Below are 25,990 nucleotides of genomic sequence, written 5' to 3'. Positions count from 1 at the left end.
ACAACAGTTTTAAATCACTGTGGAAACATCTTTGTCACATCGCAAAGGCAGCATGAAAAGAGGGCTGGCAGGGGTAGCGACTAAAAAGCAAAAATGAAGGCAGCCAGAGTTCCCAGGCGGTCACCGATCCGAGTACTAACGTTGTTGCTTGACTTCGGTGATCGGACGAGAACGGCAGATTTTTTTTTTTTTTTCCTTCCTTTTTGTTTATTTATTTACTTTGTGGAATTTACCACTGCTACTAAACAGTAGGCCCTGACGTATTTCAGAACTCATCTGTCGATTCGTAGTGTGTTGTTATTTTCGAGGCGTTCTAGCACTCTTGTTTCGCGCATTCTTGCTCAAACTGAGTTCATTACTGTAGTTTCGTATCTTACGTTTGATACAGTACTTTAAAATGCTTGTGGAAGCATCTTTGTCACACCTGAAAGTTAGTATGAAAAAGAGGCCTCGCAGGTGTGGCGACGTAAAAGTTAAAAAATGAGATAGAGCCAACAGCACCCGGTGTTCCCAGGCGGTCACCCATCCAAGTACTAACCGGGCCCGATGTTGCTTAACTTCGGTGATCGGACGAGACCGGTGTATTCAACATGGTATGGCCGTTGGCGTCCTTATAACGTAGCCGCACGGCAGAAGAAGCATTCGCCCCTTCTCCCAACACACGCAATCGCCGTTTTCCGTGGCACATTTGACGCAAAGCACGTCCTTCCACCTCGAAGGCGACGCGCAGTGCGGCGCGCCGCCACGTGGGTGAGACGCACAACACAGCACAGCTGCTCGTTGCACCGCCTGTCTATCATTCGTTTGGTTGGTGCGTGCGGCCTCCGACACTCGCGGGGCGACGCATCTTGTGGGGCTTGCGCGTGGCCGGGCGGCGGGGGACCGCGCGGGGTGTGGCAGTGTCCTGCTGGACCGACGGAAGCTTTCTCACCTGCCTGACACACGCCGCGCCGCGCTTTTCAGATATTTGCGTAATTTGCGCGGTGCACTCTCGCCTGTCCCCTCCCCTTCCGTCCCGACTTGTCTCGACTTTGCTCGACTGCCGCTCGCTGCCGCTCGGGTCGCGGTCCATATGACGGCACAAGCACGACAAACATCTGCGAGACGGCGCGGGCCTGACCGGCGTGTCCGAGACGCCGTGGGCGGCCGTTGGGAGCTACTAGAGCAGCGCTGTGGCGTGCCATGGAAACAAGGACAGAAGACACAGGAGGTTCGACAAAGCATCCAAAACAATAAGCCCCGTCGTATTCCGGAACACTTTCGCCGTTTCATACTGTTTTGTTATTTCCAGAGACACTTTGGAAATCTTCCTAGGCACACTCTTCTTCAAACTGAGTTTCTTAACATCGTACCTTATGCTTAATACAACAGTTTTAAATCACTGTGGAAACATCTTTGTCACATCGCAAAGGCAGCATGAAAAGAGGGCTGGCAGGGGTAGCGACTAAAAAGCAAAAAATGAAGGCAGCCAGAGTTCCCAGGCGGTCACCGATCCGAGTACTAACGTTGTTGCTTGACTTCGGTGATCGGACGAGAACGGCAGATTTTTTTTTTTTTTTCCTTCCTTTTTGTTTATTTATTTACTTTGTGGAATTTACCACTGCTACTAAACAGTAGGCCCTGACGTATTTCAGAACTCATCTGTCGATTCGTAGTGTGTTGTTATTTTCGAGGCGTTCTAGCACTCTTGTTTCGCGCATTCTTGCTCAAACTGAGTTCATTACTGTAGTTTCGTATCTTACGTTTGATACAGTACTTTAAAATGCTTGTGGAAGCATCTTTGTCACACCTGAAAGTTAGTATGAAAAAGAGGCCTCGCAGGTGTGGCGACGTAAAAGTTAAAAAATGAGATAGAGCCAACAGCACCCGGTGTTCCCAGGCGGTCACCCATCCAAGTACTAACCGGGCCCGATGTTGCTTAACTTCGGTGATCGGACGAGAACCGGTGTATTCAACATGGTATGGCCGTTGGCGTCCTTATAACGTAGCCGCACGGCAGAAGAAGCATTCGCCCCTTCTCCCAACACACGCAATCGCCGTTTTCCGTGGCACATTTGACGCAAAGCACGTCCTTCCACCTCGAAGGCGACGCGCAGTGCGGCGCGCCGCCACGTGGGTGAGACGCACAACACAGCACAGCTGCTCGTTGCACCGCCTGTCTATCATTCGTTTGGTTGGTGCGTGCGGCCTCCGACACTCGCGGGCGACGCATCTTGTGGGGCTTGCGCGTGGCCGGGCGGCGGGGGGACCGCGCGGGGTGTGGCAGTGTCCTGCTGGACCGACGGAAGCTTTCTCACCTGCCTGACACACGCCGCGCCGCGCTTTTCAGATATTTGCGTAATTTGCGCGGTGCACTCTCGCCTGTCCCCTCCCCTTCCGTCCCGACTTGTCTCGACTTTGCTCGACTGCCGCTCGCTGCCGCTCGGGTCGCGGTCCATATGACGGCACAAGCACGACAAACATCTGCGAGACGGGCGCGGGCCTGACCGGCGTGTCCGAGACGCCGTGGGCGGCCGTTGGGAGCTACTAGAGCAGCGCTGTGGCGTGCCATGGAAACAAGGACAGAAGACACAGGAGGTTCGACAAAGCATCCAAAACAATAAGCCCCGTCGTATTCCGGAACACTTTCGCCGTTTCATACTGTTTTGTTATTTCCAGAGACACTTTGGAAATCTTCCTAGGCACACTCTTCTTCAAACTGAGTTTCTTAACATCGTACCTTATGCTTAATACAACAGTTTTAAATCACTGTGGAAACATCTTTGTCACATCGCAAAGGCAGCATGAAAAGAGGGCTGGCAGGGGTAGCGACTAAAAAGCAAAAAATGAAGGCAGCCAGAGTTCCCAGGCGGTCACCGATCCGAGTACTAACGTTGTTGCTTGACTTCGGTGATCGGACGAGAACGGCAGATTTTTTTTTTTTTTTCCTTCCTTTTTGTTTATTTATTTACTTTGTGGAATTTACCACTGCTACTAAACAGTAGGCCCTGACGTATTTCAGAACTCATCTGTCGATTCGTAGTGTGTTGTTATTTTCGAGGCGTTCTAGCACTCTTGTTTCGCGCATTCTTGCTCAAACTGAGTTCATTACTGTAGTTTCGTATCTTACGTTTGATACAGTACTTTAAAATGCTTGTGGAAGCATCTTTGTCACACCTGAAAGTTAGTATGAAAAAGAGGCCTCGCAGGTGTGGCGACGTAAAAGTTAAAAAATGAGATAGAGCCAACAGCACCCGGTGTTCCCAGGCGGTCACCCATCCAAGTACTAACCGGGCCCGATGTTGCTTAACTTCGGTGATCGGACGAGAACCGGTGTATTCAACATGGTATGGCCGTTGGCGTCCTTATAACGTAGCCGCACGGCAGAAGAAGCATTCGCCCCTTCTCCCAACACACGCAATCGCCGTTTTCCGTGGCACATTTGACGCAAAGCACGTCCTTCCACCTCGAAGGCGACGCGCAGTGCGGCGCGCCGCCACGTGGGTGAGACGCACAACACAGCACAGCTGCTCGTTGCACCGCCTGTCTATCATTCGTTTGGTTGGTGCGTGCGGCCTCCGACACTCGCGGGCGACGCATCTTGTGGGGCTTGCGCGTGGCCGGGCGGCGGGGGGACCGCGCGGGGTGTGGCAGTGTCCTGCTGGACCGACGGAAGCTTTCTCACCTGCCTGACACACGCCGCGCCGCGCTTTTCAGATATTTGCGTAATTTGCGCGGTGCACTCTCGCCTGTCCCCTCCCCTTCCGTCCCGACTTGTCTCGACTTTGCTCGACTGCCGCTCGCTGCCGCTCGGGTCGCGGTCCATATGACGGCACAAGCACGACAAACATCTGCGAGACGGGCGCGGGCCTGACCGGCGTGTCCGAGACGCCGTGGGCGGCCGTTGGGAGCTACTAGAGCAGCGCTGTGGCGTGCCATGGAAACAAGGACAGAAGACACAGGAGGTTCGACAAAGCATCCAAAACAATAAGCCCCGTCGTATTCCGGAACACTTTCGCCGTTTCATACTGTTTTGTTATTTCCAGAGACACTTTGGAAATCTTCCTAGGCACACTCTTCTTCAAACTGAGTTTCTTAACATCGTACCTTATGCTTAATACAACAGTTTTAAATCACTGTGGAAACATCTTTGTCACATCGCAAAGGCAGCATGAAAAGAGGGCTGGCAGGGGTAGCGACTAAAAAGCAAAAAATGAAGGCAGCCAGAGTTCCCAGGCGGTCACCGATCCGAGTACTAACGTTGTTGCTTGACTTCGGTGATCGGACGAGAACGGCAGATTTTTTTTTTTTTTTCCTTCCTTTTTGTTTATTTATTTACTTTGTGGAATTTACCACTGCTACTAAACAGTAGGCCCTGACGTATTTCAGAACTCATCTGTCGATTCGTAGTGTGTTGTTATTTTCGAGGCGTTCTAGCACTCTTGTTTCGCGCATTCTTGCTCAAACTGAGTTCATTACTGTAGTTTCGTATCTTACGTTTGATACAGTACTTTAAAATGCTTGTGGAAGCATCTTTGTCACACCTGAAAGTTAGTATGAAAAAGAGGCCTCGCAGGTGTGGCGACGTAAAAGTTAAAAAATGAGATAGAGCCAACAGCACCCGGTGTTCCCAGGCGGTCACCCATCCAAGTACTAACCGGGCCCGATGTTGCTTAACTTCGGTGATCGGACGAGAACCGGTGTATTCAACATGGTATGGCCGTTGGCGTCCTTATAACGTAGCCGCACGGCAGAAGAAGCATTCGCCCCTTCTCCCAACACACGCAATCGCCGTTTTCCGTGGCACATTTGACGCAAAGCACGTCCTTCCACCTCGAAGGCGACGCGCAGTGCGGCGCGCCGCCACGTGGGTGAGACGCACAACACAGCACAGCTGCTCGTTGCACCGCCTGTCTATCATTCGTTTGGTTGGTGCGTGCGGCCTCCGACACTCGCGGGCGACGCATCTTGTGGGGCTTGCGCGTGGCCGGGCGGCGGGGGGACCGCGCGGGGTGTGGCAGTGTCCTGCTGGACCGACGGAAGCTTTCTCACCTGCCTGACACACGCCGCGCCGCGCTTTTCAGATATTTGCGTAATTTGCGCGGTGCACTCTCGCCTGTCCCCTCCCCTTCCGTCCCGACTTGTCTCGACTTTGCTCGACTGCCGCTCGCTGCCGCTCGGGTCGCGGTCCATATGACGGCACAAGCACGACAAACATCTGCGAGACGGGCGCGGGCCTGACCGGCGTGTCCGAGACGCCGTGGGCGGCCGTTGGGAGCTACTAGAGCAGCGCTGTGGCGTGCCATGGAAACAAGGACAGAAGACACAGGAGGTTCGACAAAGCATCCAAAACAATAAGCCCCGTCGTATTCCGGAACACTTTCGCCGTTTCATACTGTTTTGTTATTTCCAGAGACACTTTGGAAATCTTCCTAGGCACACTCTTCTTCAAACTGAGTTTCTTAACATCGTACCTTATGCTTAATACAACAGTTTTAAATCACTGTGGAAACATCTTTGTCACATCGCAAAGGCAGCATGAAAAGAGGGCTGGCAGGGGTAGCGACTAAAAAGCAAAAAATGAAGGCAGCCAGAGTTCCCAGGCGGTCACCGATCCGAGTACTAACGTTGTTGCTTGACTTCGGTGATCGGACGAGAACGGCAGATTTTTTTTTTTTTTTCCTTCCTTTTTGTTTATTTATTTACTTTGTGGAATTTACCACTGCTACTAAACAGTAGGCCCTGACGTATTTCAGAACTCATCTGTCGATTCGTAGTGTGTTGTTATTTTCGAGGCGTTCTAGCACTCTTGTTTCGCGCATTCTTGCTCAAACTGAGTTCATTACTGTAGTTTCGTATCTTACGTTTGATACAGTACTTTAAAATGCTTGTGGAAGCATCTTTGTCACACCTGAAAGTTAGTATGAAAAAGAGGCCTCGCAGGTGTGGCGACGTAAAAGTTAAAAAATGAGATAGAGCCAACAGCACCCGGTGTTCCCAGGCGGTCACCCATCCAAGTACTAACCGGGCCCGATGTTGCTTAACTTCGGTGATCGGACGAGAACCGGTGTATTCAACATGGTATGGCCGTTGGCGTCCTTATAACGTAGCCGCACGGCAGAAGAAGCATTCGCCCCTTCTCCCAACACACGCAATCGCCGTTTTCCGTGGCACATTTGACGCAAAGCACGTCCTTCCACCTCGAAGGCGACGCGCAGTGCGGCGCGCCGCCACGTGGGTGAGACGCACAACACAGCACAGCTGCTCGTTGCACCGCCTGTCTATCATTCGTTTGGTTGGTGCGTGCGGCCTCCGACACTCGCGGGCGACGCATCTTGTGGGGCTTGCGCGTGGCCGGGCGGCGGGGGGACCGCGCGGGGTGTGGCAGTGTCCTGCTGGACCGACGGAAGCTTTCTCACCTGCCTGACACACGCCGCGCCGCGCTTTTCAGATATTTGCGTAATTTGCGCGGTGCACTCTCGCCTGTCCCCTCCCCTTCCGTCCCGACTTGTCTCGACTTTGCTCGACTGCCGCTCGCTGCCGCTCGGGTCGCGGTCCATATGACGGCACAAGCACGACAAACATCTGCGAGACGGGCGCGGGCCTGACCGGCGTGTCCGAGACGCCGTGGGCGGCCGTTGGGAGCTACTAGAGCAGCGCTGTGGCGTGCCATGGAAACAAGGACAGAAGACACAGGAGGTTCGACAAAGCATCCAAAACAATAAGCCCCGTCGTATTCCGGAACACTTTCGCCGTTTCATACTGTTTTGTTATTTCCAGAGACACTTTGGAAATCTTCCTAGGCACACTCTTCTTCAAACTGAGTTTCTTAACATCGTACCTTATGCTTAATACAACAGTTTTAAATCACTGTGGAAACATCTTTGTCACATCGCAAAGGCAGCATGAAAAGAGGGCTGGCAGGGGTAGCGACTAAAAAGCAAAAAATGAAGGCAGCCAGAGTTCCCAGGCGGTCACCGATCCGAGTACTAACGTTGTTGCTTGACTTCGGTGATCGGACGAGAACGGCAGATTTTTTTTTTTTTTTCCTTCCTTTTTGTTTATTTATTTACTTTGTGGAATTTACCACTGCTACTAAACAGTAGGCCCTGACGTATTTCAGAACTCATCTGTCGATTCGTAGTGTGTTGTTATTTTCGAGGCGTTCTAGCACTCTTGTTTCGCGCATTCTTGCTCAAACTGAGTTCATTACTGTAGTTTCGTATCTTACGTTTGATACAGTACTTTAAAATGCTTGTGGAAGCATCTTTGTCACACCTGAAAGTTAGTATGAAAAAGAGGCCTCGCAGGTGTGGCGACGTAAAAGTTAAAAAATGAGATAGAGCCAACAGCACCCGGTGTTCCCAGGCGGTCACCCATCCAAGTACTAACCGGGCCCGATGTTGCTTAACTTCGGTGATCGGACGAGAACCGGTGTATTCAACATGGTATGGCCGTTGGCGTCCTTATAACGTAGCCGCACGGCAGAAGAAGCATTCGCCCCTTCTCCCAACACACGCAATCGCCGTTTTCCGTGGCACATTTGACGCAAAGCACGTCCTTCCACCTCGAAGGCGACGCGCAGTGCGGCGCGCCGCCACGTGGGTGAGACGCACAACACAGCACAGCTGCTCGTTGCACCGCCTGTCTATCATTCGTTTGGTTGGTGCGTGCGGCCTCCGACACTCGCGGGCGACGCATCTTGTGGGGCTTGCGCGTGGCCGGGCGGCGGGGGGACCGCGCGGGGTGTGGCAGTGTCCTGCTGGACCGACGGAAGCTTTCTCACCTGCCTGACACACGCCGCGCCGCGCTTTTCAGATATTTGCGTAATTTGCGCGGTGCACTCTCGCCTGTCCCCTCCCCTTCCGTCCCGACTTGTCTCGACTTTGCTCGACTGCCGCTCGCTGCCGCTCGGGTCGCGGTCCATATGACGGCACAAGCACGACAAACATCTGCGAGACGGGCGCGGGCCTGACCGGCGTGTCCGAGACGCCGTGGGCGGCCGTTGGGAGCTACTAGAGCAGCGCTGTGGCGTGCCATGGAAACAAGGACAGAAGACACAGGAGGTTCGACAAAGCATCCAAAACAATAAGCCCCGTCGTATTCCGGAACACTTTCGCCGTTTCATACTGTTTTGTTATTTCCAGAGACACTTTGGAAATCTTCCTAGGCACACTCTTCTTCAAACTGAGTTTCTTAACATCGTACCTTATGCTTAATACAACAGTTTTAAATCACTGTGGAAACATCTTTGTCACATCGCAAAGGCAGCATGAAAAGAGGGCTGGCAGGGGTAGCGACTAAAAAGCAAAAAATGAAGGCAGCCAGAGTTCCCAGGCGGTCACCGATCCGAGTACTAACGTTGTTGCTTGACTTCGGTGATCGGACGAGAACGGCAGATTTTTTTTTTTTTTTCCTTCCTTTTTGTTTATTTATTTACTTTGTGGAATTTACCACTGCTACTAAACAGTAGGCCCTGACGTATTTCAGAACTCATCTGTCGATTCGTAGTGTGTTGTTATTTTCGAGGCGTTCTAGCACTCTTGTTTCGCGCATTCTTGCTCAAACTGAGTTCATTACTGTAGTTTCGTATCTTACGTTTGATACAGTACTTTAAAATGCTTGTGGAAGCATCTTTGTCACACCTGAAAGTTAGTATGAAAAAGAGGCCTCGCAGGTGTGGCGACGTAAAAGTTAAAAAATGAGATAGAGCCAACAGCACCCGGTGTTCCCAGGCGGTCACCCATCCAAGTACTAACCGGGCCCGATGTTGCTTAACTTCGGTGATCGGACGAGAACCGGTGTATTCAACATGGTATGGCCGTTGGCGTCCTTATAACGTAGCCGCACGGCAGAAGAAGCATTCGCCCCTTCTCCCAACACACGCAATCGCCGTTTTCCGTGGCACATTTGACGCAAAGCACGTCCTTCCACCTCGAAGGCGACGCGCAGTGCGGCGCGCCGCCACGTGGGTGAGACGCACAACACAGCACAGCTGCTCGTTGCACCGCCTGTCTATCATTCGTTTGGTTGGTGCGTGCGGCCTCCGACACTCGCGGGCGACGCATCTTGTGGGGCTTGCGCGTGGCCGGGCGGCGGGGGGACCGCGCGGGGTGTGGCAGTGTCCTGCTGGACCGACGGAAGCTTTCTCACCTGCCTGACACACGCCGCGCCGCGCTTTTCAGATATTTGCGTAATTTGCGCGGTGCACTCTCGCCTGTCCCCTCCCCTTCCGTCCCGACTTGTCTCGACTTTGCTCGACTGCCGCTCGCTGCCGCTCGGGTCGCGGTCCATATGACGGCACAAGCACGACAAACATCTGCGAGACGGGCGCGGGCCTGACCGGCGTGTCCGAGACGCCGTGGGCGGCCGTTGGGAGCTACTAGAGCAGCGCTGTGGCGTGCCATGGAAACAAGGACAGAAGACACAGGAGGTTCGACAAAGCATCCAAAACAATAAGCCCCGTCGTATTCCGGAACACTTTCGCCGTTTCATACTGTTTTGTTATTTCCAGAGACACTTTGGAAATCTTCCTAGGCACACTCTTCTTCAAACTGAGTTTCTTAACATCGTACCTTATGCTTAATACAACAGTTTTAAATCACTGTGGAAACATCTTTGTCACATCGCAAAGGCAGCATGAAAAGAGGGCTGGCAGGGGTAGCGACTAAAAAGCAAAAAATGAAGGCAGCCAGAGTTCCCAGGCGGTCACCGATCCGAGTACTAACGTTGTTGCTTGACTTCGGTGATCGGACGAGAACGGCAGATTTTTTTTTTTTTTTCCTTCCTTTTTGTTTATTTATTTACTTTGTGGAATTTACCACTGCTACTAAACAGTAGGCCCTGACGTATTTCAGAACTCATCTGTCGATTCGTAGTGTGTTGTTATTTTCGAGGCGTTCTAGCACTCTTGTTTCGCGCATTCTTGCTCAAACTGAGTTCATTACTGTAGTTTCGTATCTTACGTTTGATACAGTACTTTAAAATGCTTGTGGAAGCATCTTTGTCACACCTGAAAGTTAGTATGAAAAAGAGGCCTCGCAGGTGTGGCGACGTAAAAGTTAAAAAATGAGATAGAGCCAACAGCACCCGGTGTTCCCAGGCGGTCACCCATCCAAGTACTAACCGGGCCCGATGTTGCTTAACTTCGGTGATCGGACGAGAACCGGTGTATTCAACATGGTATGGCCGTTGGCGTCCTTATAACGTAGCCGCACGGCAGAAGAAGCATTCGCCCCTTCTCCCAACACACGCAATCGCCGTTTTCCGTGGCACATTTGACGCAAAGCACGTCCTTCCACCTCGAAGGCGACGCGCAGTGCGGCGCGCCGCCACGTGGGTGAGACGCACAACACAGCACAGCTGCTCGTTGCACCGCCTGTCTATCATTCGTTTGGTTGGTGCGTGCGGCCTCCGACACTCGCGGGCGACGCATCTTGTGGGGCTTGCGCGTGGCCGGGCGGCGGCGGGGGGACCGCGCGGGGTGTGGCAGTGTCCTGCTGGACCGACGGAAGCTTTCTCACCTGCCTGACACACGCCGCGCCGCGCTTTTCAGATATTTGCGTAATTTGCGCGGTGCACTCTCGCCTGTCCCCTCCCCTTCCGTCCCGACTTGTCTCGACTTTGCTCGACTGCCGCTCGCTGCCGCTCGGGTCGCGGTCCATATGACGGCACAAGCACGACAAACATCTGCGAGACGGGCGCGGGCCTGACCGGCGTGTCCGAGACGCCGTGGGCGGCCGTTGGGAGCTACTAGAGCAGCGCTGTGGCGTGCCATGGAAACAAGGACAGAAGACACAGGAGGTTCGACAAAGCATCCAAAACAATAAGCCCCGTCGTATTCCGGAACACTTTCGCCGTTTCATACTGTTTTGTTATTTCCAGAGACACTTTGGAAATCTTCCTAGGCACACTCTTCTTCAAACTGAGTTTCTTAACATCGTACCTTATGCTTAATACAACAGTTTTAAATCACTGTGGAAACATCTTTGTCACATCGCAAAGGCAGCATGAAAAGAGGGCTGGCAGGGGTAGCGACTAAAAAGCAAAAAATGAAGGCAGCCAGAGTTCCCAGGCGGTCACCGATCCGAGTACTAACGTTGTTGCTTGACTTCGGTGATCGGACGAGAACGGCAGATTTTTTTTTTTTTTTCCTTCCTTTTTGTTTATTTATTTACTTTGTGGAATTTACCACTGCTACTAAACAGTAGGCCCTGACGTATTTCAGAACTCATCTGTCGATTCGTAGTGTGTTGTTATTTTCGAGGCGTTCTAGCACTCTTGTTTCGCGCATTCTTGCTCAAACTGAGTTCATTACTGTAGTTTCGTATCTTACGTTTGATACAGTACTTTAAAATGCTTGTGGAAGCATCTTTGTCACACCTGAAAGTTAGTATGAAAAAGAGGCCTCGCAGGTGTGGCGACGTAAAAGTTAAAAAATGAGATAGAGCCAACAGCACCCGGTGTTCCCAGGCGGTCACCCATCCAAGTACTAACCGGGCCCGATGTTGCTTAACTTCGGTGATCGGACGAGAACCGGTGTATTCAACATGGTATGGCCGTTGGCGTCCTTATAACGTAGCCGCACGGCAGAAGAAGCATTCGCCCCTTCTCCCAACACACGCAATCGCCGTTTTCCGTGGCACATTTGACGCAAAGCACGTCCTTCCACCTCGAAGGCGACGCGCAGTGCGGCGCGCCGCCACGTGGGTGAGACGCACAACACAGCACAGCTGCTCGTTGCACCGCCTGTCTATCATTCGTTTGGTTGGTGCGTGCGGCCTCCGACACTCGCGGGCGACGCATCTTGTGGGGCTTGCGCGTGGCCGGGCGGCGGGGGGACCGCGCGGGGTGTGGCAGTGTCCTGCTGGACCGACGGAAGCTTTCTCACCTGCCTGACACACGCCGCGCCGCGCTTTTCAGATATTTGCGTAATTTGCGCGGTGCACTCTCGCCTGTCCCCTCCCCTTCCGTCCCGACTTGTCTCGACTTTGCTCGACTGCCGCTCGCTGCCGCTCGGGTCGCGGTCCATATGACGGCACAAGCACGACAAACATCTGCGAGACGGGCGCGGGCCTGACCGGCGTGTCCGAGACGCCGTGGGCGGCCGTTGGGAGCTACTAGAGCAGCGCTGTGGCGTGCCATGGAAACAAGGACAGAAGACACAGGAGGTTCGACAAAGCATCCAAAACAATAAGCCCCGTCGTATTCCGGAACACTTTCGCCGTTTCATACTGTTTTGTTATTTCCAGAGACACTTTGGAAATCTTCCTAGGCACACTCTTCTTCAAACTGAGTTTCTTAACATCGTACCTTATGCTTAATACAACAGTTTTAAATCACTGTGGAAACATCTTTGTCACATCGCAAAGGCAGCATGAAAAGAGGGCTGGCAGGGGTAGCGACTAAAAAGCAAAAAATGAAGGCAGCCAGAGTTCCCAGGCGGTCACCGATCCGAGTACTAACGTTGTTGCTTGACTTCGGTGATCGGACGAGAACGGCAGATTTTTTTTTTTTTTTCCTTCCTTTTTGTTTATTTATTTACTTTGTGGAATTTACCACTGCTACTAAACAGTAGGCCCTGACGTATTTCAGAACTCATCTGTCGATTCGTAGTGTGTTGTTATTTTCGAGGCGTTCTAGCACTCTTGTTTCGCGCATTCTTGCTCAAACTGAGTTCATTACTGTAGTTTCGTATCTTACGTTTGATACAGTACTTTAAAATGCTTGTGGAAGCATCTTTGTCACACCTGAAAGTTAGTATGAAAAAGAGGCCTCGCAGGTGTGGCGACGTAAAAGTTAAAAAATGAGATAGAGCCAACAGCACCCGGTGTTCCCAGGCGGTCACCCATCCAAGTACTAACCGGGCCCGATGTTGCTTAACTTCGGTGATCGGACGAGAACCGGTGTATTCAACATGGTATGGCCGTTGGCGTCCTTATAACGTAGCCGCACGGCAGAAGAAGCATTCGCCCCTTCTCCCAACACACGCAATCGCCGTTTTCCGTGGCACATTTGACGCAAAGCACGTCCTTCCACCTCGAAGGCGACGCGCAGTGCGGCGCGCCGCCACGTGGGTGAGACGCACAACACAGCACAGCTGCTCGTTGCACCGCCTGTCTATCATTCGTTTGGTTGGTGCGTGCGGCCTCCGACACTCGCGGGCGACGCATCTTGTGGGGCTTGCGCGTGGCCGGGCGGCGGGGGGACCGCGCGGGGTGTGGCAGTGTCCTGCTGGACCGACGGAAGCTTTCTCACCTGCCTGACACACGCCGCGCCGCGCTTTTCAGATATTTGCGTAATTTGCGCGGTGCACTCTCGCCTGTCCCCTCCCCTTCCGTCCCGACTTGTCTCGACTTTGCTCGACTGCCGCTCGCTGCCGCTCGGGTCGCGGTCCATATGACGGCACAAGCACGACAAACATCTGCGAGACGGGCGCGGGCCTGACCGGCGTGTCCGAGACGCCGTGGGCGGCCGTTGGGAGCTACTAGAGCAGCGCTGTGGCGTGCCATGGAAACAAGGACAGAAGACACAGGAGGTTCGACAAAGCATCCAAAACAATAAGCCCCGTCGTATTCCGGAACACTTTCGCCGTTTCATACTGTTTTGTTATTTCCAGAGACACTTTGGAAATCTTCCTAGGCACACTCTTCTTCAAACTGAGTTTCTTAACATCGTACCTTATGCTTAATACAACAGTTTTAAATCACTGTGGAAACATCTTTGTCACATCGCAAAGGCAGCATGAAAAGAGGGCTGGCAGGGGTAGCGACTAAAAAGCAAAAAATGAAGGCAGCCAGAGTTCCCAGGCGGTCACCGATCCGAGTACTAACGTTGTTGCTTGACTTCGGTGATCGGACGAGAACGGCAGATTTTTTTTTTTTTTTTCCTTCCTTTTTGTTTATTTATTTACTTTGTGGAATTTACCACTGCTACTAAACAGTAGGCCCTGACGTATTTCAGAACTCATCTGTCGATTCGTAGTGTGTTGTTATTTTCGAGGCGTTCTAGCACTCTTGTTTCGCGCATTCTTGCTCAAACTGAGTTCATTACTGTAGTTTCGTATCTTACGTTTGATACAGTACTTTAAAATGCTTGTGGAAGCATCTTTGTCACACCTGAAAGTTAGTATGAAAAAGAGGCCTCGCAGGTGTGGCGACGTAAAAGTTAAAAAATGAGATAGAGCCAACAGCACCCGGTGTTCCCAGGCGGTCACCCATCCAAGTACTAACCGGGCCCGATGTTGCTTAACTTCGGTGATCGGACGAGAACCGGTGTATTCAACATGGTATGGCCGTTGGCGTCCTTATAACGTAGCCGCACGGCAGAAGAAGCATTCGCCCCTTCTCCCAACACACGCAATCGCCGTTTTCCGTGGCACATTTGACGCAAAGCACGTCCTTCCACCTCGAAGGCGACGCGCAGTGCGGCGCGCCGCCACGTGGGTGAGACGCACAACACAGCACAGCTGCTCGTTGCACCGCCTGTCTATCATTCGTTTGGTTGGTGCGTGCGGCCTCCGACACTCGCGGGCGACGCATCTTGTGGGGCTTGCGCGTGGCCGGGCGGCGGGGGGACCGCGCGGGGTGTGGCAGTGTCCTGCTGGACCGACGGAAGCTTTCTCACCTGCCTGACACACGCCGCGCCGCGCTTTTCAGATATTTGCGTAATTTGCGCGGTGCACTCTCGCCTGTCCCCTCCCCTTCCGTCCCGACTTGTCTCGACTTTGCTCGACTGCCGCTCGCTGCCGCTCGGGTCGCGGTCCATATGACGGCACAAGCACGACAAACATCTGCGAGACGGGCGCGGGCCTGACCGGCGTGTCCGAGACGCCGTGGGCGGCCGTTGGGAGCTACTAGAGCAGCGCTGTGGCGTGCCATGGAAACAAGGACAGAAGACACAGGAGGTTCGACAAAGCATCCAAAACAATAAGCCCCGTCGTATTCCGGAACACTTTCGCCGTTTCATACTGTTTTGTTATTTCCAGAGACACTTTGGAAATCTTCCTAGGCACACTCTTCTTCAAACTGAGTTTCTTAACATCGTACCTTATGCTTAATACAACAGTTTTAAATCACTGTGGAAACATCTTTGTCACATCGCAAAGGCAGCATGAAAAGAGGGCTGGCAGGGGTAGCGACTAAAAAGCAAAAAATGAAGGCAGCCAGAGTTCCCAGGCGGTCACCGATCCGAGTACTAACGTTGTTGCTTGACTTCGGTGATCGGACGAGAACGGCAGATTTTTTTTTTTTTTTCCTTCCTTTTTGTTTATTTATTTACTTTGTGGAATTTACCACTGCTACTAAACAGTAGGCCCTGACGTATTTCAGAACTCATCTGTCGATTCGTAGTGTGTTGTTATTTTCGAGGCGTTCTAGCACTCTTGTTTCGCGCATTCTTGCTCAAACTGAGTTCATTACTGTAGTTTCGTATCTTACGTTTGATACAGTACTTTAAAATGCTTGTGGAAGCATCTTTGTCACACCTGAAAGTTAGTATGAAAAAGAGGCCTCGCAGGTGTGGCGACGTAAAAGTTAAAAAATGAGATAGAGCCAACAGCACCCGGTGTTCCCAGGCGGTCACCCATCCAAGTACTAACCGGGCCCGATGTTGCTTAACTTCGGTGATCGGACGAGAACCGGTGTATTCAACATGGTATGGCCGTTGGCGTCCTTATAACGTAGCCGCACGGCAGAAGAAGCATTCGCCCCTTCTCCCAACACACGCAATCGCCGTTTTCCGTGGCACATTTGACGCAAAGCACGTCCTTCCACCTCGAAGGCGACGCGCAGTGCGGCGCGCCGCCACGTGGGTGAGACGCACAACACAGCACAGCTGCTCGTTGCACCGCCTGTCTATCATTCGTTTGGTTGGTGCGTGCGGCCTCCGACACTCGCGGGCGACGCATCTTGTGGGGCTTGCGCGTGGCCGGGCGGCGGGGGGACCGCGCGGGGTGTGGCAGTGTCCTGCTGGACCGACGGAAGCTTTCTCACCTGCCTGACACACGCCGCGCCGCGCTTTTCAGATATTTGCGTAATTTGCGCGGTGCACTCTCGCCTGTCCCCTCCCCTTCCGTCCCGACTTGTCTCGACTTTGCTCGACTGCCGCTCGCTGCCGCTCGGGTCGCGGTCCATATGACGGCACAAGCACGACAAACATCTGCGAGACGGGCGCGGGCCTGACCGGCGTGTCCGAGACGCCGTGGGCGGCCGTTGGGAGCTACTAGAGCAGCGCTGTGGCGTGCCATGGAAACAAGGACAGAAGACACAGGAGGTTCGACAAAGCATCCAAAACAATAAGCCCCGTCGTATTCCGGAACACTTTCGCCGTTTCATACTGTTTTGTTATTTCCAGAGACACTTTGGAAATCTTCCTAGGCACACTCTTCTTCAAACTGAGTTTCTTAACATCGTACCTTATGCTTAATACAACAGTTTTAAATCACTGTGGAAACATCTTTGTCACATCGCAAAGGCAGCATGAAAAGAGGGCTGGCAGGGGTAGCGACTAAAAAGCAAAAAATGAAGGCAGCCAGAGTTCCCAGGCGGTCACCGATCCGAGTACTAACGTTGTTGCTTGACTTCGGTGATCGGACGAGAACGGCAGATTTTTTTTTTTTTTTCCTTCCTTTTTGTTTATTTATTTACTTTGTGGAATTTACCACTGCTACTAAACAGTAGGCCCTGACGTATTTCAGAACTCATCTGTCGATTCGTAGTGTGTTGTTATTTTCGAGGCGTTCTAGCACTCTTGTTTCGCGCATTCTTGCTCAAACTGAGTTCATTACTGTAGTTTCGTATCTTACGTTTGATACAGTACTTTAAAATGCTTGTGGAAGCATCTTTGTCACACCTGAAAGTTAGTATGAAAAAGAGGCCTCGCAGGTGTGGCGACGTAAAAGTTAAAAAATGAGATAGAGCCAACAGCACCCGGTGTTCCCAGGCGGTCACCCATCCAAGTACTAACCGGGCCCGATGTTGCTTAACTTCGGTGATCGGACGAGAACCGGTGTATTCAACATGGTATGGCCGTTGGCGTCCTTATAACGTAGCCGCACGGCAGAAGAAGCATTCGCCCCTTCTCCCAACACACGCAATCGCCGTTTTCCGTGGCACATTTGACGCAAAGCACGTCCTTCCACCTCGAAGGCGACGCGCAGTGCGGCGCGCCGCCACGTGGGTGAGACGCACAACACAGCACAGCTGCTCGTTGCACCGCCTGTCTATCATTCGTTTGGTTGGTGCGTGCGGCCTCCGACACTCGCGGGCGACGCATCTTGTGGGGCTTGCGCGTGGCCGGGCGGCGGGGGGACCGCGCGGGGTGTGGCAGTGTCCTGCTGGACCGACGGAAGCTTTCTCACCTGCCTGACACACGCCGCGCCGCGCTTTTCAGATATTTGCGTAATTTGCGCGGTGCACTCTCGCCTGTCCCCTCCCCTTCCGTCCCGACTTGTCTCGACTTTGCTCGACTGCCGCTCGCTGCCGCTCGGGTCGCGGTCCATATGACGGCACAAGCACGACAAACATCTGCGAGACGGGCGCGGGCCTGACCGGCGTGTCCGAGACGCCGTGGGCGGCCGTTGGGAGCTACTAGAGCAGCGCTGTGGCGTGCCATGGAAACAAGGACAGAAGACACAGGAGGTTCGACAAAGCATCCAAAACAATAAGCCCCGTCGTATTCCGGAACACTTTCGCCGTTTCATACTGTTTTGTTATTTCCAGAGACACTTTGGAAATCTTCCTAGGCACACTCTTCTTCAAACTGAGTTTCTTAACATCGTACCTTATGCTTAATACAACAGTTTTAAATCACTGTGGAAACATCTTTGTCACATCGCAAAGGCAGCATGAAAAGAGGGCTGGCAGGGGTAGCGACTAAAAAGCAAAAAATGAAGGCAGCCAGAGTTCCCAGGCGGTCACCGATCCGAGTACTAACGTTGTTGCTTGACTTCGGTGATCGGACGAGAACGGCAGATTTTTTTTTTTTTTTCCTTCCTTTTTGTTTATTTATTTACTTTGTGGAATTTACCACTGCTACTAAACAGTAGGCCCTGACGTATTTCAGAACTCATCTGTCGATTCGTAGTGTGTTGTTATTTTCGAGGCGTTCTAGCACTCTTGTTTCGCGCATTCTTGCTCAAACTGAGTTCATTACTGTAGTTTCGTATCTTACGTTTGATACAGTACTTTAAAATGCTTGTGGAAGCATCTTTGTCACACCTGAAAGTTAGTATGAAAAAGAGGCCTCGCAGGTGTGGCGACGTAAAAGTTAAAAAATGAGATAGAGCCAACAGCACCCGGTGTTCCCAGGCGGTCACCCATCCAAGTACTAACCGGGCCCGATGTTGCTTAACTTCGGTGATCGGACGAGAACCGGTGTATTCAACATGGTATGGCCGTTGGCGTCCTTATAACGTAGCCGCACGGCAGAAGAAGCATTCGCCCCTTCTCCCAACACACGCAATCGCCGTTTTCCGTGGCACATTTGACGCAAAGCACGTCCTTCCACCTCGAAGGCGACGCGCAGTGCGGCGCGCCGCCACGTGGGTGAGACGCACAACACAGCACAGCTGCTCGTTGCACCGCCTGTCTATCATTCGTTTGGTTGGTGCGTGCGGCCTCCGACACTCGCGGGCGACGCATCTTGTGGGGCTTGCGCGTGGCCGGGCGGCGGGGGGACCGCGCGGGGTGTGGCAGTGTCCTGCTGGACCGACGGAAGCTTTCTCACCTGCCTGACACACGCCGCGCCGCGCTTTTCAGATATTTGCGTAATTTGCGCGGTGCACTCTCGCCTGTCCCCTCCCCTTCCGTCCCGACTTGTCTCGACTTTGCTCGACTGCCGCTCGCTGCCGCTCGGGTCGCGGTCCATATGACGGCACAAGCACGACAAACATCTGCGAGACGGGCGCGGGCCTGACCGGCGTGTCCGAGACGCCGTGGGCGGCCGTTGGGAGCTACTAGAGCAGCGCTGTGGCGTGCCATGGAAACAAGGACAGAAGACACAGGAGGTTCGACAAAGCATCCAAAACAATAAGCCCCGTCGTATTCCGGAACACTTTCGCCGTTTCATACTGTTTTGTTATTTCCAGAGACACTTTGGAAATCTTCCTAGGCACACTCTTCTTCAAACTGAGTTTCTTAACATCGTACCTTATGCTTAATACAACAGTTTTAAATCACTGTGGAAACATCTTTGTCACATCGCAAAGGCAGCATGAAAAGAGGGCTGGCAGGGGTAGCGACTAAAAAGCAAAAAATGAAGGCAGCCAGAGTTCCCAGGCGGTCACCGATCCGAGTACTAACGTTGTTGCTTGACTTCGGTGATCGGACGAGAACGGCAGATTTTTTTTTTTTTTTTCCTTCCTTTTTGTTTATTTATTTACTTTGTGGAATTTACCACTGCTACTAAACAGTAGGCCTGACGTATTTCAGAACTCATCTGTCGATTCGTAGTGTGTTGTTATTTTCGAGGCGTTCTAGCACTCTTGTTTCGCGCATTCTTGCTCAAACTGAGTTCATTACTGTAGTTTCGTATCTTACGTTTGATACAGTACTTTAAAATGCTTGTGGAAGCATCTTTGTCACACCTGAAAGTTAGTATGAAAAAGAGGCCTCGCAGGTGTGGCGACGTAAAAGTTAAAAAATGAGATAGAGCCAACAGCACCCGGTGTTCCCAGGCGGTCACCCATCCAAGTACTAACCGGGCCCGATGTTGCTTAACTTCGGTGATCGGACGAGAACCGGTGTATTCAACATGGTATGGCCGTTGGCGTCCTTATAACGTAGCCGCACGGCAGAAGAAGCATTCGCCCCTTCTCCCAACACACGCAATCGCCGTTTTCCGTGGCACATTTGACGCAAAGCACGTCCTTCCACCTCGAAGGCGACGCGCAGTGCGGCGCGCCGCCACGTGGGTGAGACGCACAACACAGCACAGCTGCTCGTTGCACCGCCTGTCTATCATTCGTTTGGTTGGTGCGTGCGGCCTCCGACACTCGCGGGCGACGCATCTTGTGGGGCTTGCGCGTGGCCGGGCGGCGGGGGGACCGCGCGGGGTGTGGCAGTGTCCTGCTGGACCGACGGAAGCTTTCTCACCTGCCTGACACACGCCGCGCCGCGCTTTTCAGATATTTGCGTAATTTGCGCGGTGCACTCTCGCCTGTCCCCTCCCCTTCCGTCCCGACTTGTCTCGACTTTGCTCGACTGCCGCTCGCTGCCGCTCGGGTCGCGGTCCATATGACGGCACAAGCACGACAAACATCTGCGAGACGGGCGCGGGCCTGACCGGCGTGTCCGAGACGCCGTGGGCGGCCGTTGGGAGCTACTAGAGCAGCGCTGTGGCGTGCCATGGAAACAAGGACAGAAGACACAGGAGGTTCGACAAAGCATCCAAAACAATAAGCCCCGTCGTATTCCGGAACACTTTCGCCGTTTCATACTGTTTTGTTATTTCCAGAGACACTTTGGAAATCTTCCTAGGCACACTCTTCTTCAAACTGAGTTTCTTAACATCGTACCTTATGCTTAATACAACAGTTTTAAATCACTGTGGAAACATCTTTGTCACATCGCAAAGGCAGCATGAAAAGAGGGCTGGCAGGGGTAGCGACTAAAAAGCAAAAAATGAAGGCAGCCAGAGTTCCCAGGCGGTCACCGATCCGAGTACTAACGTTGTTGCTTGACTTCGGTGATCGGACGAGAACGGCAGATTTTTTTTTTTTTTTTCCTTCCTTTTTGTTTATTTATTTACTTTGTGGAATTTACCACTGCTACTAAACAGTAGGCCCTGACGTATTTCAGAACTCATCTGTCGATTCGTAGTGTGTTGTTATTTTCGAGGCGTTCTAGCACTCTTGTTTCGCGCATTCTTGCTCAAACTGAGTTCATTACTGTAGTTTCGTATCTTACGTTTGATACAGTACTTTAAAATGCTTGTGGAAGCATCTTTGTCACACCTGAAAGTTAGTATATGAAAAAGAGGCCTCGCAGGTGTGGCGACGTAAAAGTTAAAAAATGAGATAGAGCCAACAGCACCCGGTGTTCCCAGGCGGTCACCCATCCAAGTACTAACCGGGCCCGATGTTGCTTAACTTCGGTGATCGGACGAGAACCGGTGTATTCAACATGGTATGGCCGTTGGCGTCCTTATAAACGTAGCCGCACGGCAGAAGAAGCATTCGCCCCTTCTCCCAACACACGCAATCGCCGTTTTCCGTGGCACATTTGACGCAAAGCACGTCCTTCCACCTCGAAGGCGACGCGCAGTGCGGCGCGCCGCCACGTGGGTGAGACGCACAACACAGCACAGCTGCTCGTTGCACCGCCTGTCTATCATTCGTTTGGTTGGTGCGTGCGGCCTCCGACACTCGCGGGCGACGCATCTTGTGGGGCTTGCGCGTGGCCGGGCGGCGGGGGGACCGCGCGGGGTGTGGCAGTGTCCTGCTGGACCGACGGAAGCTTTCTCACCTGCCTGACACACGCCGCGCCGCGCTTTTCAGATATTTGCGTAATTTGCGCGGTGCACTCTCGCCTGTCCCCTCCCCTTCCGTCCCGACTTGTCTCGACTTTGCTCGACTGCCGCTCGCTGCCGCTCGGGTCGCGGTCCATATGACGGCACAAGCACGACAAACATCTGCGAGACGGGCGCGGGCCTGACCGGCGTGTCCGAGACGCCGTGGGCGGCCGTTGGGAGCTACTAGAGCAGCGCTGTGGCGTGCCATGGAAACAAGGACAGAAGACACAGGAGGTTCGACAAAGCATCCAAAACAATAAGCCCCGTCGTATTCCGGAACACTTTCGCCGTTTCATACTGTTTTGTTATTTCCAGAGACACTTTGGAAATCTTCCTAGGCACACTCTTCTTCAAACTGAGTTTCTTAACATCGTACCTTATGCTTAATACAACAGTTTTAAATCACTGTGGAAACATCTTTGTCACATCGCAAAGGCAGCATGAAAAGAGGGCTGGCAGGGGTAGCGACTAAAAAGCAAAAAATGAAGGCAGCCAGAGTTCCCAGGCGGTCACCGATCCGAGTACTAACGTTGTTGCTTGACTTCGGTGATCGGACGAGAACGGCAGATTTTTTTTTTTTTTCCTTCCTTTTTGTTTATTTATTTACTTTGTGGAATTTACCACTGCTACTAAACAGTAGGCCCTGACGTATTTCAGAACTCATCTGTCGATTCGTAGTGTGTTGTTATTTTCGAGGCGTTCTAGCACTCTTGTTTCGCGCATTCTTGCTCAAACTGAGTTCATTACTGTAGTTTCGTATCTTACGTTTGATACAGTACTTTAAAATGCTTGTGGAAGCATCTTTGTCACACCTGAAAGTTAGTATGAAAAAGAGGCCTCGCAGGTGTGGCGACGTAAAAGTTAAAAAATGAGATAGAGCCAACAGCACCCGGTGTTCCCAGGCGGTCACCCATCCAAGTACTAACCGGGCCCGATGTTGCTTAACTTCGGTGATCGGACGAGAACCGGTGTATTCAACATGGTATGGCCGTTGGCGTCCTTATAACGTAGCCGCACGGCAGAAGAAGCATTCGCCCCTTCTCCCAACACACGCAATCGCCGTTTTCCGTGGCACATTTGACGCAAAGCACGTCCTTCCACCTCGAAGGCGACGCGCAGTGCGGCGCGCCGCCACGTGGGTGAGACGCACAACACAGCACAGCTGCTCGTTGCACCGCCTGTCTATCATTCGTTTGGTTGGTGCGTGCGGCCTCCGACACTCGCGGGCGACGCATCTTGTGGGGCTTGCGCGTGGCCGGGCGGCGGGGGGACCGCGCGGGGTGTGGCAGTGTCCTGCTGGACCGACGGAAGCTTTCCTCACCTGCCTGACACACGCCGCGCCGCGCTTTTCAGATATTTGCGTAATTTGCGCGGTGCACTCTCGCCTGTCCCCTCCCCTTCCGTCCCGACTTGTCTCGACTTTGCTCGACTGCCGCTCGCTGCCGCTCGGGTCGCGGTCCATATGACGGCACAAGCACGACAAACATCTGCGAGACGGGCGCGGGCCTGACCGGCGTGTCCGAGACGCCGTGGGCGGCCGTTGGGAGCTACTAGAGCAGCGCTGTGGCGTGCCATGGAAACAAGGACAGAAGACACAGGAGGTTCGACAAAGCATCCAAAACAATAAGCCCCGTCGTATTCCGGAACACTTTCGCCGTTTCATACTGTTTTGTTATTTCCAGAGACACTTTGGAAATCTTCCTAGGCACACTCTTCTTCAAACTGAGTTTCTTAACATCGTACCTTATGCTTAATACAACAGTTTTAAATCACTGTGGAAACATCTTTGTCACATCGCAAAGGCAGCATGAAAAGAGGGCTGGCAGGGGTAGCGACTAAAAAGCAAAAAATGAAGGCAGCCAGAGTTCCCAGGCGGTCACCGATCCGAGTACTAACGTTGTTGCTTGACTTCGGTGATCGGACGAGAACGGCAGATTTTTTTTTTTTTTCCTTCCTTTTTGTTTATTTATTTACTTTGTGGAATTTACCACTGCTACTAAACAGTAGGCCCTGACGTATTTCAGAACTCATCTGTCGATTCGTAGTGTGTTGTTATTTTCGAGGCGTTCTAGCACTCTTGTTTCGCGCATTCTTGCTCAAACTGAGTTCATTACTGTAGTTTCGTATCTTACGTTTGATACAGTACTTTAAAATGCTTGTGGAAGCATCTTTGTCACACCTGAAAGTTAGTATGAAAAAGAGGCCTCGCAGGTGTGGCGACGTAAAAGTTAAAAAATGAGATAGAGCCAACAGCACCCGGTGTTCCCAGGCGGTCACCCATCCAAGTACTAACCGGGCCCGATGTTGCTTAACTTCGGTGATCGGACGAGAACCGGTGTATTCAACATGGTATGGCCGTTGGCGTCCTTATAACGTAGCCGCACGGCAGAAGAAGCATTCGCCCCTTCTCCCAACACACGCAATCGCCGTTTTCCGTGGCACATTTGACGCAAAGCACGTCCTTCCACCTCGAAGGCGACGCGCAGTGCGGCGCGCCGCCACGTGGGTGAGACGCACAACACAGCACAGCTGCTCGTTGCACCGCCTGTCTATCATTCGTTTGGTTGGTGCGTGCGGCCTCCGACACTCGCGGGCGACGCATCTTGTGGGGCTTGCGCGTGGCCGGGCGGCGGGGGGACCGCGCGGGGGTGTGGCAGTGTCCTGCTGGACCGACGGAAGCTTTCTCACCTGCCTGACACACGCCGCGCCGCGCTTTTCAGATATTTGCGTAATTTGCGCGGTGCACTCTCGCCTGTCCCCTCCCCTTCCGTCCCGACTTGTCTCGACTTTGCTCGACTGCCGCTCGCTGCCGCTCGGGTCGCGGTCCATATGACGGCACAAGCACGACAAACATCTGCGAGACGGGCGCGGGCCTGACCGGCGTGTCCGAGACGCCGTGGGCGGCCGTTGGGAGCTACTAGAGCAGCGCTGTGGCGTGCCATGGAAACAAGGACAGAAGACACAGGAGGTTCGACAAAGCATCCAAAACAATAAGCCCCGTCGTATTCCGGAACACTTTCGCCGTTTCATACTGTTTTGTTATTTCCAGAGACACTTTGGAAATCTTCCTAGGCACACTCTTCTTCAAACTGAGTTTCTTAACATCGTACCTTATGCTTAATACAACAGTTTTAAATCACTGTGGAAACATCTTTGTCACATCGCAAAGGCAGCATGAAAAGAGGGCTGGCAGGGGTAGCGACTAAAAAGCAAAAAATGAAGGCAGCCAGAGTTCCCAGGCGGTCACCGATCCGAGTACTAACGTTGTTGCTTGACTTCGGTGATCGGACGAGAACGGCAGATTTTTTTTTTTTTTTCCTTCCTTTTTGTTTATTTATTTACTTTGTGGAATTTACCACTGCTACTAAACAGTAGGCCCTGACGTATTTCAGAACTCATCTGTCGATTCGTAGTGTGTTGTTATTTTCGAGGCGTTCTAGCACTCTTGTTTCGCGCATTCTTGCTCAAACTGAGTTCATTACTGTAGTTTCGTATCTTACGTTTGATACAGTACTTTAAAATGCTTGTGGAAGCATCTTTGTCACACCTGAAAGTTAGTATGAAAAAGAGGCCTCGCAGGTGTGGCGACGTAAAAGTTAAAAAATGAGATAGAGCCAACAGCACCCGGTGTTCCCAGGCGGTCACCCATCCAAGTACTAACCGGGCCCGATGTTGCTTAACTTCGGTGATCGGACGAGAACCGGTGTATTCAACATGGTATGGGCCGTTGGCGTCCTTATAACGTAGCCGCACGGCAGAAGAAGCATTCGCCCCTTCTCCCAACACACGCAATCGCCGTTTTCCGTGGCACATTTGACGCAAAGCACGTCCTTCCACCTCGAAGGCGACGCGCAGTGCGGCGCGCCGCCACGTGGGTGAGACGCACAACACAGCACAGCTGCTCGTTGCACCGCCTGTCTATCATTCGTTTGGTTGGTGCGTGCGGCCTCCGACACTCGCGGGCGACGCATCTTGTGGGGCTTGCGCGTGGCCGGGCGGCGGGGGGACCGCGCGGGGTGTGGCAGTGTCCTGCTGGACGACGGAAGCTTTCTCACCTGCCTGACACACGCCGCGCCGCGCTTTTCAGATATTTGCGTAATTTGCGCGGTGCACTCTCGCCTGTCCCCTCCCCTTCCGTCCCGACTTGTCTCGACTTTGCTCGACTGCCGCTCGCTGCCGCTCGGGTCGCGGTCCATATGACGGCACAAGCACGACAAACATCTGCGAGACGGGCGCGGGCCTGACCGGCGTGTCCGAGACGCCGTGGGCGGCCGTTGGGAGCTACTAGAGCAGCGCTGTGGCGTGCCATGGAAACAAGGACAGAAGACACAGGAGGTTCGACAAAGCATCCAAAACAATAAGCCCCGTCGTATTCCGGAACACTTTCGCCGTTTCATACTGTTTTGTTATTTCCAGAGACACTTTGGAAATCTTCCTAGGCACACTCTTCTTCAAACTGAGTTTCTTAACATCGTACCTTATGCTTAATACAACAGTTTTA

The 25,990-nt window shown here is 52.7% G+C and overlaps 19 non-coding genes across 19 annotated transcripts; all 19 read right to left on the bottom strand.

Moving 5' to 3' along the window:
* Positions 1-489: 489 nt before the first annotated feature.
* On the bottom strand, positions 490-607 carry LOC126217606 (5S ribosomal RNA). Its single transcript, XR_007542393.1, has one exon. It is a non-coding gene; the product is annotated as a 5S ribosomal RNA (ribosomal RNA).
* A 1,247-nt stretch (positions 608-1,854) lies between these two features.
* LOC126217604 (5S ribosomal RNA) lies at positions 1,855-1,973 on the bottom strand. The gene has a single exon (XR_007542391.1). It is a non-coding gene; the product is annotated as a 5S ribosomal RNA (ribosomal RNA).
* Positions 1,974-3,221: 1,248 nt separating this feature from the next.
* On the bottom strand, positions 3,222-3,340 carry LOC126217603 (5S ribosomal RNA). The gene has a single exon (XR_007542390.1). It is a non-coding gene; the product is annotated as a 5S ribosomal RNA (ribosomal RNA).
* A 1,248-nt stretch (positions 3,341-4,588) lies between these two features.
* LOC126217601 (5S ribosomal RNA) lies at positions 4,589-4,707 on the bottom strand. Its single transcript, XR_007542388.1, has one exon. It is a non-coding gene; the product is annotated as a 5S ribosomal RNA (ribosomal RNA).
* A 1,248-nt stretch (positions 4,708-5,955) lies between these two features.
* LOC126217599 (5S ribosomal RNA) lies at positions 5,956-6,074 on the bottom strand. Its single transcript, XR_007542387.1, has one exon. It is a non-coding gene; the product is annotated as a 5S ribosomal RNA (ribosomal RNA).
* A 1,248-nt stretch (positions 6,075-7,322) lies between these two features.
* LOC126217598 (5S ribosomal RNA) lies at positions 7,323-7,441 on the bottom strand. Its single transcript, XR_007542386.1, has one exon. It is a non-coding gene; the product is annotated as a 5S ribosomal RNA (ribosomal RNA).
* Positions 7,442-8,689: 1,248 nt separating this feature from the next.
* Positions 8,690-8,808, bottom strand: LOC126217597 (5S ribosomal RNA). Its single transcript, XR_007542385.1, has one exon. It is a non-coding gene; the product is annotated as a 5S ribosomal RNA (ribosomal RNA).
* A 1,248-nt stretch (positions 8,809-10,056) lies between these two features.
* LOC126217596 (5S ribosomal RNA) lies at positions 10,057-10,175 on the bottom strand. The gene has a single exon (XR_007542384.1). It is a non-coding gene; the product is annotated as a 5S ribosomal RNA (ribosomal RNA).
* Positions 10,176-11,426: 1,251 nt separating this feature from the next.
* LOC126217595 (5S ribosomal RNA) lies at positions 11,427-11,545 on the bottom strand. Its single transcript, XR_007542383.1, has one exon. It is a non-coding gene; the product is annotated as a 5S ribosomal RNA (ribosomal RNA).
* Positions 11,546-12,793: 1,248 nt separating this feature from the next.
* On the bottom strand, positions 12,794-12,912 carry LOC126217594 (5S ribosomal RNA). Its single transcript, XR_007542382.1, has one exon. It is a non-coding gene; the product is annotated as a 5S ribosomal RNA (ribosomal RNA).
* Positions 12,913-14,161: 1,249 nt separating this feature from the next.
* On the bottom strand, positions 14,162-14,280 carry LOC126217593 (5S ribosomal RNA). The gene has a single exon (XR_007542381.1). It is a non-coding gene; the product is annotated as a 5S ribosomal RNA (ribosomal RNA).
* Positions 14,281-15,528: 1,248 nt separating this feature from the next.
* Positions 15,529-15,647, bottom strand: LOC126217592 (5S ribosomal RNA). The gene has a single exon (XR_007542380.1). It is a non-coding gene; the product is annotated as a 5S ribosomal RNA (ribosomal RNA).
* Positions 15,648-16,895: 1,248 nt separating this feature from the next.
* Positions 16,896-17,014, bottom strand: LOC126217591 (5S ribosomal RNA). The gene has a single exon (XR_007542379.1). It is a non-coding gene; the product is annotated as a 5S ribosomal RNA (ribosomal RNA).
* Positions 17,015-18,262: 1,248 nt separating this feature from the next.
* On the bottom strand, positions 18,263-18,381 carry LOC126217609 (5S ribosomal RNA). Its single transcript, XR_007542396.1, has one exon. It is a non-coding gene; the product is annotated as a 5S ribosomal RNA (ribosomal RNA).
* Positions 18,382-19,629: 1,248 nt separating this feature from the next.
* Positions 19,630-19,748, bottom strand: LOC126217608 (5S ribosomal RNA). The gene has a single exon (XR_007542395.1). It is a non-coding gene; the product is annotated as a 5S ribosomal RNA (ribosomal RNA).
* A 1,251-nt stretch (positions 19,749-20,999) lies between these two features.
* LOC126217607 (5S ribosomal RNA) lies at positions 21,000-21,118 on the bottom strand. The gene has a single exon (XR_007542394.1). It is a non-coding gene; the product is annotated as a 5S ribosomal RNA (ribosomal RNA).
* A 1,248-nt stretch (positions 21,119-22,366) lies between these two features.
* LOC126217602 (5S ribosomal RNA) lies at positions 22,367-22,485 on the bottom strand. The gene has a single exon (XR_007542389.1). It is a non-coding gene; the product is annotated as a 5S ribosomal RNA (ribosomal RNA).
* Positions 22,486-23,733: 1,248 nt separating this feature from the next.
* Positions 23,734-23,852, bottom strand: LOC126217590 (5S ribosomal RNA). The gene has a single exon (XR_007542378.1). It is a non-coding gene; the product is annotated as a 5S ribosomal RNA (ribosomal RNA).
* A 1,249-nt stretch (positions 23,853-25,101) lies between these two features.
* Positions 25,102-25,221, bottom strand: LOC126217605 (5S ribosomal RNA). Its single transcript, XR_007542392.1, has one exon. It is a non-coding gene; the product is annotated as a 5S ribosomal RNA (ribosomal RNA).
* Between the last annotated feature and the right edge of the window lie 769 nt (positions 25,222-25,990).

This window comes from Schistocerca nitens, unplaced genomic scaffold (genome assembly GCF_023898315.1).
Source record: "Schistocerca nitens isolate TAMUIC-IGC-003100 unplaced genomic scaffold, iqSchNite1.1 HiC_scaffold_78, whole genome shotgun sequence".
NCBI classification, from domain to species: Eukaryota; Metazoa; Arthropoda; class Insecta; order Orthoptera; family Acrididae; genus Schistocerca; species Schistocerca nitens.
Note: the sequence above shows the minus strand (reverse complement) of the source record. Positions and strands in the feature narration are given on the sequence as shown.